This window comes from Carassius auratus, chromosome 12 (assembly GCF_003368295.1).
Source record: "Carassius auratus strain Wakin chromosome 12, ASM336829v1, whole genome shotgun sequence".
In the NCBI taxonomy this organism is placed as follows: Eukaryota; Metazoa; Chordata; class Actinopteri; order Cypriniformes; family Cyprinidae; genus Carassius; species Carassius auratus.
In genome coordinates, this window is record NC_039254.1 from 20,556,102 (window position 1) to 20,568,855 (window position 12,754).

At 36.5% G+C, this 12,754-nt stretch overlaps 1 protein-coding gene across 3 annotated transcripts in view; it reads right to left on the reverse strand.

Moving 5' to 3' along the window:
- The window catches only part of ccser2b (coiled-coil serine-rich protein 2b), a 55,427-nt gene extending 43,883 nt beyond the window's left edge, over positions 1-11,544 (reverse strand). For all 3 annotated transcript variants that reach the window (XM_026277524.1, XM_026277523.1, XM_026277525.1), the window contains exon 1: positions 11,194-11,544. The gene's annotated coding sequence lies outside the window, so the exon portion shown is untranslated. The remainder of the gene's footprint in view (positions 1-11,193) is intronic.
- Positions 11,545-12,754: the final 1,210 nt, after the last annotated feature.

The window sequence follows — 12,754 nt, forward strand, 5'->3', positions numbered from 1 at the left end:
TAGTATTTGGGGTGAAAGTAATTAGTCTTTTAATATGTCATAAATAGATTTTTGTGTTAAATATGCCTTACAAGATTGTTACACTGAATGACATTTTACTGGGTGTCTTCTGTAAATCAGGGGAAAATGTATGATATTTATTTTTTGCTCAGAAAAACAAAAAAAAAAATTGCAATTTAATAAAACAGAAAACTTTTTGCATTTTGGGGGGGGGGGGGACTACAACAGTTTAAAGGTGCCATATGCAGAAATTGAGGTAAAAAATATTCATAACATGACCTACACGCATCAAAAGAATGAGAAGAAATAAGGGCGATGATGTCATTAAAAAAATGTCAAGTTATAGTGCTGCAGAGATATCAACCTTAATTAGCATTAGCATTACTAGCCCCGGCCCGACAGGTGTCGTAATACCAGTTTCGGTCATGGGAGGCGGTATGCGGGCAACATAACCACCAGCCAACCTGCAATACACGAATAACTCGCAGGGCTTGTGGGTGTGTACTTGAACCTGATGTCAATCATGTGGAAAGTACAGCCCACTACTTTCAGTTCAGGGAAGAGAGCGGAAGGATAGCTGAAGCCCTTGGCAAGAGACCAACACCCGCTACAGGGAAACAACCGCGCTCGGAATCACAAATCAAATCCGATAAGAATACCAGAGTAAACATCGGCACTGCTTTTAATCGCTGGAGACAACTGATGGACCTGAAAGAAATGAGGTTCGACTCCGAACTTGCAAGTTAGATGCTGTTAGTATTTCGCTAGAAGTTTGTTTTATATGTTTGTGTATTTGTTTTTCTAGAAGTTATAACATGTATTGAAGGCTGTTTGATAAACGTGCTAATGTTAGCGATGGCTAACCGTAGCTGCGTTTGATAATTAGTTAGCTATAATTTAACATTACCCATTTTATTATATAGGGCTGTGCATGTCTTTACTCATGTACATCTCATCAGTAAAGACGCCCCTGTAATTAGGAGTATATCTCCAGCACGTGTGTTCAGATCAGGATTGCCAGGTTTTCACAACAAATCCTGCCCAGTTGCTTCTCAAAACTAGCCCAATCTCGCTTCCAGAAGGTTCCCCGATAAAACATTGCTTCCCGGGGTTAAAATATAGGTTTTTTAGCAGGGTTGCCTTGGTATAATTCGCATTTTAGGGGCTAAATATCACGTTATTTGTATTGGGGTCGCTGTGACCAGCGGACATGAAAAACAACCACCACAGACTTGGCAACACTGGTTGGCATTTACTACACAGAGCCGTAATTCACTGACAATCTACACAAAACCGATGTTAAAATCACAGGCGATTCTTTGTCGATTTTGAAAGCGATTTTGTGTTAGTTGTCGGTTGACTAAGGCTCTGTGCCGTAACTGCCGCTCCACCTGAACCAGTGTTGCCAAGTCTGCGGTTGTTTTTCCATGTCCGGGGTTTGAAGCAATCCCAATACCAATAACGTGATATTTAGCCCCTAAAATGCTAATTTTACCAGGGAAACCCTTCCCAAAAATTTATATTTTAACCCCGGGAAGCAATTTTTTATCGGGGAACCTCCCATAAACACGATTGGGCTAGTTTTGGACTAGTTTTAAGAAGCAACTGGGCAGGATTTGTTGTGAAAACCTGGAAACCCTGATCTGAACGCACATGCTGGAGATATACTTCTAATTACAGGAGCGTCTTTACTGATGAGAGGTGCATGAAAATCGCATTCGATTTTTTGCACAGCCCTATGTATCATAACTAACCTGCTCTGTCTAGTCTGTTGGTCTCCGTGTCCTCTTTGCTTCGTGGTTTTTCTGTGCGTGAAAAAATTGATGTGTGGCGTGAAAGCGTGTGAAAAGAGTCAATTGCGTGTGTCTCACGGTGAATGCTTGAGAGTTGGCACATTAGTTCTCAAGCAGAATATAGGACAGGTTGATTATTGCTGTTGATTATTGCTTGTTTGCCTACAGGGACATAAAAAAATTAATTAAAAGTGATACGTGGACCAAGGTGTCTGAGATTGTTCATTTTAAGTAAAGGATACTAATATTTCGTCCACGACAATATTTAATGAGGTTATAACTCCTTGTGGTTAGTCTGCACGAGATCAACAAGCTTGTTTGCTTTGCGGCCGCTTTAAATACAAAATAAGCATTCGATCTACGTTAGAGCGTCTGAGCGCTCACAAATCTTTCTGCAGCGTCGTGAGCAGAGCGATTTTTGATGCTCTAGACGCCGGCGGTGTGAACGCACAGTTAGGCTTCGGCTATGGCTGTAGGGTTGTTGTGAAAGTTAGGGGCGGAGCATATTAGAGACTATGCCGTTTCTCGTTTGTTACTCTAGAGTAGACCAATTCACTTTATTGAGGCATATTGCCCCCATCTGGTATGGAATGTGGAGTATGACTTGATTTTTTTTGCCAAACATTACAGATGGCACCTTTAAAGCAGTATTACACTTTTTTTATGCTTAAATACTTTTTCGTCTTTGACCCTCATACCAAGTTTAATACCGTAATTTGACTGATATAATTTTAATATACCAACATATTGAAGTACTGAAATCTGTTTTGTACCTTTGTATTACACTGGTAGCAACCAAAAGCAGGCGTGATGAGAAAGTCGTGACGAAACAAAGCCCATCACAAGCAGCCTTTAAATAACAAGATACATTGAAGGGGCAGAGTGTCATTCACACAGATACTAAATACCATCATGCTGAGACTCATTAAACTGAAATATACAATAACCATTAATTTAGCAACATTATATGTAACATACAACCCTAATAAACAAAACAGATAAGGAAAACAATGAGAAGAAACAGTTATTTCAAAGAAAAAACATCAAATTCGAACAAATTTTGACATGCAACCCAGAAAATTCTGGGAACGTAAGTTTACGGTCATCACAAGTTTTTAGGAGGCAAGAATAAAAAAATTAAAAAAACTGTATATGGTCTATATATTATGAATGCATATCTGGAGGAACAACAACTCTACATTAGAGCTGTCCACCTCAAGCACCATGCCCGTATCTACAGAGTCTAAAATGATGATGCCACTCACTACAGTACATCCATTACAGCCATTACTCCAATATCCAGTGTCACATAATCCTTGAGAAATCATTCTAATATTCTGATTTGGTGCTTAAAAACATGTTATTATTAATGTTGAAAGCAGTTGTGATGCATAATATTTTGGAAACTGTGACACGTATACAAAATGTATTTTGTATTCCAGAAAGAAGTGCCAAGACCATGTGAACCACGTGAATACGGTCATGAGAATTCCAGGAAGTTATTTTTTTTATCCTGGCGAGTCACTGAAAAGAGTGAAGCTGCATTAAAATCCACTGGACTACGGACTGAACAATTAAAGAACTAACAATGGTCTATGTACCTTCTTTAACTAATTACTTGTAAGTCACACTTATGCTTCCCAATACTATTTGCATTTGTACTGTATGTTATGCTAAACGAGTCAATGTGTTTGTAGTCAAACTCCCAGGCACACCTATGCTTACACGACACATGAGGTGATGCAAAAGGATGCAAGCTTGAGACATCAAATATTGTCTAAAAAGGAATAAAGATCAACAATAAGACAAATTAAGACAAAATGACAGACATATATGGGTGTGACAGATGTGACTCACTGATAAAATATCAGAAATATGAACAGTGAGGCAAATGGTAATGGTTGCTGAAACAGTCAACATTGCCTAACCACACACATCTGTTAACATTAATGTGGCTAACTGTGAGGTTGCTCTGAAATTGTAATTAACTAATCTCTGCTTTACACTGCACCCTAAAAACAAGTTCTTCCTTGTCGTGACTTGTTAGAAGCACATCGCACTCGGTTTTCACATTTCTCCATGTTTCTTTGACACTCTCATGTGTATTGTAAAGCATTCATGCACAAATACATACTGTGGTATAAACAGCATAACAGAATCTGCACAGTCCACTCTCACACAAACTAGCTTTTCACAAAGCTAACCAAAAAAGGCATGGACAACATAACCACAATCTGATCCTGCTCATCTTGCTGTCACAAACAGTTTGTCTTCTATTACAGGTGTGAAGTAAGCCTTTTTTACAGTCTATGAGTTAGCCTAAATCATACTAATAATGAAAGTGATGAGGAATATATATATATCTTAACTAAAATATGTATCCTCATGCATTCTAAAGAAATATACTCAAAAAAAATTAACTACAGTTTCCAGCTGAAATAAAACCTATAGGATCATTCCATGTCAACTAAACCAGAGGTCCACTGCTCAAATTTTTGATTTTGATAATATTTTTTTCTGAGGAATGACAGACATGTATAGTGATGAAAGGCAAAATATTATGTGTCATGGATAAGTTAATGAAGTAATCCACTATTTTGTAGAAGGAGGTCAAAATGTCAATTTTCACTTGAGATTCAGAGCCAAATCTCTTGTTCAGAGCCAATTCAGCGTTTGTAAAATGGCAGAGGTTTTTTTTTTTTTATATCTGAAAAGTACACTCTTCACATCAGTCAGTCAAGCATTATAATATGATGATCAAGTATTATTTAATAATATAACTTTAATATTTAGAATTCCTCAGGAATCAAACCACATAGGGCCTTAAAAATGAAGATTGCCCAAATTAAAGTTTGTTAAGACTATCTAAAAGGGCGTTAAGATATCTTAAATACTTTGAGTTACAGACATGAAAACTTCTGAGATTTTTTTTTTTTTTTTTAAAGTGCGGTTTCCCCATATTTAAATGGTCATCACTGGCACATAACACAACAGAGATTTCTAAAGTCAACATATTTTACAAACACACCAAGTAATCTTTGTAAAAGTAACATTGTGATGCTGCCAACTTAAGTCATTTTTAACCTCCTGTAATTTGGCTCTGAATCTCAGGTGAAATCTGCCATTTTGACCCCCCCCCCCCCCCCCCCTCTACAAAATAGTGGATAACTTAGTAAATATTCATCCATGACATTTAATATTTTTCTTCAGAAAAAAATGTGGAACACAACCAGCAGCTAGACTGGGCAGGGCAGGAATGGACAAGGCACACAGGCAAAGCATGATAAGATTTGTTCAATTTTTTTCAACGAGGTCTGCTTTTAGATGTTCATGTTGATCAGTCTGATATTGTTCAAATCACTTTAAAATACTAAATACATTTAGAACATTTTCATTAGAAGGGGAAAGCTCACTAAACAAAAAATGTAACACTGTGAAATTTAATCCTAGAGTGCTGCTAACGATGCAAACACTGACAAATCATTTGAGTCTGCAAGCTAAACAGAGGATAGAAGACCCAAGTCACCTTCATGTTGAGGTTTTACTTACCTCACAGCTCTTTATATAGCTACCTGTCTCCACTGTACTGTCTGAAAACACACTGCAGAAGTCGACATATGATGATGCACACTCCAGCCTCCACGAAAAAGGAAGTATACATCATCCCACAGTCACAAGATCATTTTATCATACACGCACACACTAAAAAATCCACATAATTCCAGAAGCTGTTTATCCCATCATCTTCCAACACTTTTTATAATGAAGGCCATTACTTAGCTGACTATTTATTCTTTTTTTATTGAATGGATGAATGGATGCATAAATTATGACAGAATGTTCATTTTTAGGTTAACTACATTAAGGCGATGCAAAACGAGCATAGAATTATTCACTGGCTCTTTTTAATCTAATTGGAAAAAAATGTACATTTTCTCTTTCAGCTTACTCAGCACCATAGACGCATTCCAACAAGCACTCTCTATGCTGAATTACCCTATAACAAATCAACTTTACTGCCTCATTCTCATCACACACCTCTCTGCCCTTAAACGCCCACTTGTACTGTAGCAGTAGGCAAGAATGTCATTCTATGCCCATGCATATTTAATTAATTAAAACACAGCCTTTGCCATTTGATAATTGAGCTACTATAGTAAGCCATTTTGTGATTTTGATTTATTCTGATCAAATGGGCAACCCTAAATCCAACTGACAAGAACATAAGGAAAAACAAGAGAGCGCGCCAAAGAACCATCCAGTGTGTGGAACTTCTCTTTTATATCATAAATTCAGAGTCTGCCAACGCTAGCTCAAAAAATGTGTCCAAGCCTTTTTTTTTTTTTTTTCAACTAATTTAATGTGTTAAAACTAGCTACAATGGCTTGACTCGTTTGAATGTTTTGCTGTTAGGGGCTATGCTATGCAGTAGCTTCATAGGGTGATAGGTCAGGTCTAGAGAAAAGACTGAATATAACTAGGTTAACGTCCTTGGTGTATTCCATTGGTCCATCAAATACTGGGAAAACAAAGCACATGCAATATGTAAAGAGTGCTTTAAAGCCACCTGCAGGCACTAGACACACCTTATTTTATTTTTCAACCTTGGTGGTTTGACTATGTCAGCGCACCTGATCTGAACAAATCACCAGAGAGTTCAGACGAGGGGGCAACAAAGCTTCAGCAAGCAAAGTTTGCATAGATTGTCTGAACTAAACAAACAACTCTCAATAACCAGGTCACTGTGCAAATAATGCACACACCATGAATAAGTCTGTAAGAGATTCTGAAGATATAGCTGCAAAACAAACTGGGAACCCATATGGATTTACCTGGATTTCTTTGATAAAAAAAAAAAAGGTTCTTCAGTTAGAAAAATAAAAAATGCATTTAATTTATATTTCCCTCTTTTTCCTAGAAAGGGAAGTGTAGAGTATTACTCTGCATAAAGCATTAAAACCCCCAGATTTTCACTGACAAACCTGTACAGAACCATATTCTTTTTATAATTTTTTGAGTTTCTACAACTGTACCCTACCACAAAACGCTCACTCCTGCTGAATGGTGATTAAATGAATTAGTAGAACACACGTGACACACACATAGAATCATAGAGGGCCATTGTCCTGCAGAGTTTAGCTCCAACACAACTGCCCGGAAGTTTCTAGCACTCATAAAGACCTTGATTAACTGGATCAGGTGTGTTTAATTAGGAATGGAGCTAAACTCTACAGGACAGCTGCTCTCCAGGAGCTGAGTTTGACACCCATGCTCTAGTTCCAACCCTGCCTGATCTTCTTCCTGATCTTCCACACATCCAGCCTGATCTTCTTAACTAAAACACCTGACAGTTTTTGCAAAAGCTGTTAACTTACTTTTTCCCAGCATGCACCGTTGATGAAAAGTAAAATTTTCTGTTTGTTATTTGTTTCGCCATAATGTGTTTCTTTAGAATTGTGACTAGTTTTCCTCCTAAATTGTGAATGGCTTTTTTACATACATGCAAACAGCAGCAAACGACCAACAAAAACCCAGCACACACACTGATCCCTATATATGACTGGATACGAGTTCTCATGAAATTCTAAACTTCCAACAGGATCACCTTCTGAACTGAAGCGTTCCAGCAGCCATTTTAAGCCACATTTACAATTAAAGGGTTAGTTCACCCAGATAGCAAATTTATGTAATTAATAACTTACCCTCATGTTGTTTCAAACCCGTAAAACCTCAGTTTATCTTTGGAACACAGTTTAAGATATTTTAGTTTTATTCTGAGAGCTCTCAGTCCCTCCATTGAAGCTGTGTGTACGGTAAACTGTCCATGTCCAGAAAGGTAAGAAAAACTTCATCAAAGTAGTCCATGTGACATCAGAGGGTCGGTTAGAATTTTTTGAAGCATCGAAAATACATTTTGGTCCAAAAATAGCAAAAACTACGACTTTATTCAGCATTGTCTTCTCTTCCGTGTCTGTTGTGAGAGAGAGTTAAAAAAAAAAAGCAGTCTGGATATCCCGTTCGCGTACGAATCATTCAGTTCACCAAATCGAACTGAATCATTTTAAACGGTTCGCATCTCTAATACGCATTAATCCACAAATGACTTAAGCTGTTAACTTTTTTAATGTGGCTGACACTCCCTCTGAATTCAAACAAATCAATATCCCGGAGTAATGCATGCACTCAAACAGTACACTGACTGAACTGCTGTTCACGAACTGCTGTTCTTTTGCGCTCGACGTAATGCCGTCATTTGCGATGATTGCCCTTGATTCAAGCCTTCCATTTACCCGCACGCATAACACTAGCACAGAATCAGTTCAGAATCAATCACCAAAAGAACCAGTTCGGTTCAGACGCTCTGTGTGTCAGTCTGCTTCACGCTGAATCACACATGCGCAGTATCATCAGCTTTGTTTTGAACTCTCTCTCACAACAGAAATGGAAGAGAAGACAATGCTGAATAAAGTCGCTGTTTTTGCTATTTGTGGACCAAAATGTATTTTCGATGCTTCAAAAAATTCTAACCGACCCTCTGATGTCACATGGACTACTTTGATGATGTTTTTCTTACCTTTCTGGACATGGACAGTATACCGTACACACAGCTTCAATGGAGGGACTGAGAGCTCTCAGACTAAATCTAAAATATCTTAAACTGTGTTCTAAAGATAAATGGAGGTCTTACGGGTTTGAAACAACATGAGGGTAAGTTATTAATTACATAAATTTGTTATCTGGGTGAACTAACCCTTTAAGGTTTTGATGCCCAATTTGTTGATTGTATGTAATTTTTTGATAACCAGCAGCTTTCATCTTCTTTTAAAACTGACTTATATCAGATATCTGCATTTATACTATACACTTGGAGAAACATCCAAATGTAGCCAATAAAAGCTTACACCGGAAAGGATGTGAATTACGTAGTTTGCAATGGACGCAGACAAAATGATTAATACATGCTTCTGCTTGTTCAAAATCTCAAAACACATAAAACTTAAGCATGACTCCACTGGGTTGAAAAGAGTCAGGTGATCACAGTCAGCGTTCACCTAAGTTGACATCATTCCCAGCATTGATTTTTGGCAAGAACATGACTCACATTGACAGGGAATATCCAATCTGTCCACTTACATGGCAAACACAAATGCACGTAACCAATTTATATCTGGTTTAACTGGCCTAAAACTGATCTAAGTATTCATGATGTATCCATGTGTTGTTGTTTTTTTGTTGTTTGCATGACATGAACATAAACACTGCACTCATTTAAACAGCTTAAACATTTGGAGAACATATAAATGAATAAGTCAAAATATTGGACCTTTGCAACAAAAAATTAAATAAAAATAAACAATAGGATATTTTGTATGAATTCTCACAAAGTGATTTGTGGAAATAAAAAACGCATGAAAATGGATCATAAGCAGATTGAGGAAAATATGGATCGTACAAATTCATATAATTTTTTTTCTATGTGCAAAATAAGAATTGTCCAAGCTGTGTTGGCATATGTTCTTAATTCTAATCCAACAACAAAAAAAACAAAAAACAAAAATCACCCACTGCTCTTGAGTGAATAACTTTAATTTTTTAAATCATAGAAGAGTTTTATTTTACATTTAATTGCATCTTCAATTTCCTTCTTTTTTACAGTGCTGCTCACTGGGGTAATGACATGGCTTTCTTCAGGTTTATTTATCTATTAGGTCTTTGAGAACTATAAAACAGTATATCATGTCAATAATATACATTGTGATATAAAATGTCTTTATCTATGCACGATCACAAGTGGGACATTTTTTCACTATGCACAGACATCATCTGGCTTGCCCAGACTGCACAAACCACACCCAACCATCACAAACCCTGCCAGAGAGGTCAAAGCATGAATTATCTATGGAGATCAGATATCGGAGAAAGCCAAGAACAGCACAGAGAAGAGTTTATACTGTGAGGGAGGAAACACATCGTAATTATATTTAGCACATAGATCTTTTTATCCTGTATGTTCTGAACCACAACAAACAAAACTGAAGCACTTAACTAACTAGTATCAGTTAAGATTAACTAATTGACTAATCGTATAAGACAAAAACCTGTCTAATCCACTTCTTATCATGAAAGCTACGTGAGAGAGTAAGCAAAGATCAACGTGGTCATTATTTGCATCAGACTAAAAGTCATCTAAGCTCACTATGCAAGAGCTCATGGATCATTAAAGATTATGAAAGATCATTATTGGCCTCACGGTTTTGGCCACATCATTATTAGTCTTTTTGTAGTGAAGTAGTGTCACATTACCTAAAGGCCATCATTACCTGTGTCTGACCTTTCAAAACAGCACAAAAATCATCTGCTTGAATCGCTCTTATCACACCGACAAGCTGCATTGCAGAAATGTTGAAATAACATTATTTGTTTTGTTGTTTTTGCTCTTTGGAACAATCAATTGACATCATGGCTGTCATGGAAAATCCTTCAAAAGATGCATTATTTTTTATGCAGCCACTTAATCTGTGGAAAATTAAGCATATTGAAAGTTTAATGAGAAATAAGCACCCAACTTGAAAGGGGATTGATAATTAAATTAAAATATAGAAAGACAGAGTGGAATTGCCAGATATATAACATGATGAGTAATGGATGAATTAGGAGGGGCATTAGGAGAATGACTAGGAGGGTCATTCTACAACTGTTTTATATTTCCCCATAATAATAATAATAATAATAATAATGTCAGATCTGTTCTGCTATATTAATAAATATTTTGATGTCAAACTAAATAATTGTAGGGTTTTCAGTTGCTTAATATATCAATAAATGGCTGTCACATTATTTAGTAAGTGGTTTACTTGGTGTTCTTGTTTCAGAACACAACATTTTGATTAACAAACTATAACAAAAAACATAATAGAGTAACTGAACATACAAAATGATTATTAAAAAAGTATATGTCATACAGAACGTTCAGGACAGCTCACTTTTTACTTATTTCATTTAGTCAAATATACTATTTATATACTAGCACAACAAACTGGCAAAAAGTATGCTTTGCTGCATTAAAAGAAAAAAAAATGCATATTTACATTATCTCCATATATTGACTTTCAATGATCAAATGAAAAAGAAAAATATATATATTATTATTGCCAAATTAAGGTAATCGCGTCTGTGTGTTCAAAAGCGAGATAATTATTTATTTCATTGCATAATAATATAAGTGAAAGCATCAGCCACTGCAAGTGTAAAATGACCGAGGAATGTAAACAAAGTAAAAGCACATCAACTCACATGATTAAACCACTGTGACCAAACTATAGTCCATATTAATACAAACGTAGCGTAATAAGAACAACAGAAAAATTATGAAAACGCACATTCAGAAGGAAACACACACCTTATCTGAGCGGCCGCCTGTACTACGATTTCATCAGATTGAAGACGAATACAGCTGGGCGTGGAAATCCACCACAGGAGTCAAGCCCGTTTACTGCTTCCACCTGATCCGACACTTAGTCGTGATATACAGTTGTCCATGTATAGGAAGACTAGCTCTTCTCATCGCATTATATGTTATTGTGAAGAAACGTACTGCCGGCATGAGAGCATGTTGTATGGAAACAGCTGACACTTGACGTCAGCATTCCTCATACTGCGGATATACCCGGAAATGGGCGTTTCTTAGCGACGCGGACGTTGTTTCTGATTTGGGCCTATCAAGAAGATGCCGCATTCGGCTGCAAGTACGCGCCCCCATCTGGCAACAGTCAGGGAAGTTGTTGGTGCGGAAACAGTGCTTTTAGAAACTCAGAAGCAATACAATGCACCATCTTTTAAAGCAATTCACTATTCGCTCTGCTGGTCAAAAAAAGCGTTAAATGCAAATCGGTGACACCTTTTACAAACTAATTCATTTTTTCACACATGTTCTTATATTCATTTAGGGATGGTTTTATGTAGGCTAACTATTTTTAGAGAGAGGTTAGCAAATCAGGACAGTTGGAGTCAGTTAGTTCACTCTTATTGTACACGTCGTTAAAACTAGAAGACAAAAGTAGTGTGATTATATATTTTTTAAGAATATCGGTGTTTATTCTTTTTTTTCTGAAAACCTCAGCTTGTAAAAATATTATTTCACATGAAACAAAATTGCAGGAATTGAAAGGTATTTATTAGTTGGAAACACTGATCTTTTTTCTTTCTTTTTTTCTTTCTTTTTTTTGGAACCACTGATCTATAATATTTATTATTTGGAACAGATGATGAAGTAAGCCTGTCATTTGGTGTTTTGCTCACTCAATGGGATCATTAAAACTATAATACTACAAGAGTTACAACAACTGTGGCACAGTGGACTCTTGGTATCTCATCTATTATTTTATTTTTTTTAAATGTATTCATTTAGTAGCCTATCTTCTCTTAGTCTCCTGTCCTCTTGTGTTTGGGGTGATTCTGATTTTAGTCGTTAAGACCAAAAGCTAGGATCCAAAAGTGTCACCTTGTCTCCTTATGGATAGAAGCTTAAAATCTGTTTAGTTGTTCATTCTTTAATTTTCTGTTAATGACAGTTTGTGCTGTCTCGTTAATTCTGTTACATACAGTTTCTCGTCATTCCATTTTATTATTAATATTTTTTCATTTGAATGAATCAAAATGTACTTATATATATATAATGTTTGTCTGTTTTTATGCAATATAGTAATTACAATAGGAGACCTGAAAACAGCTGTCCATCAGCAGTCCCCATCTGACCTGAGATTCAGAGGATGCAGAGAAGCATGGCAAAAAATCCAGATGTGCAAAGCTGGGTATAAGCTATATCCAAATTTGGGTATAATGTCACATTATACCCAAAAAGACATATTAAACCCACTATAGCCAATAAGTCTTTAATCGGCACCAAAGGAACCTCAAATAAGTACTGTGTTAAGAGTTTGAATAGTTATGTTTTTTTTTTT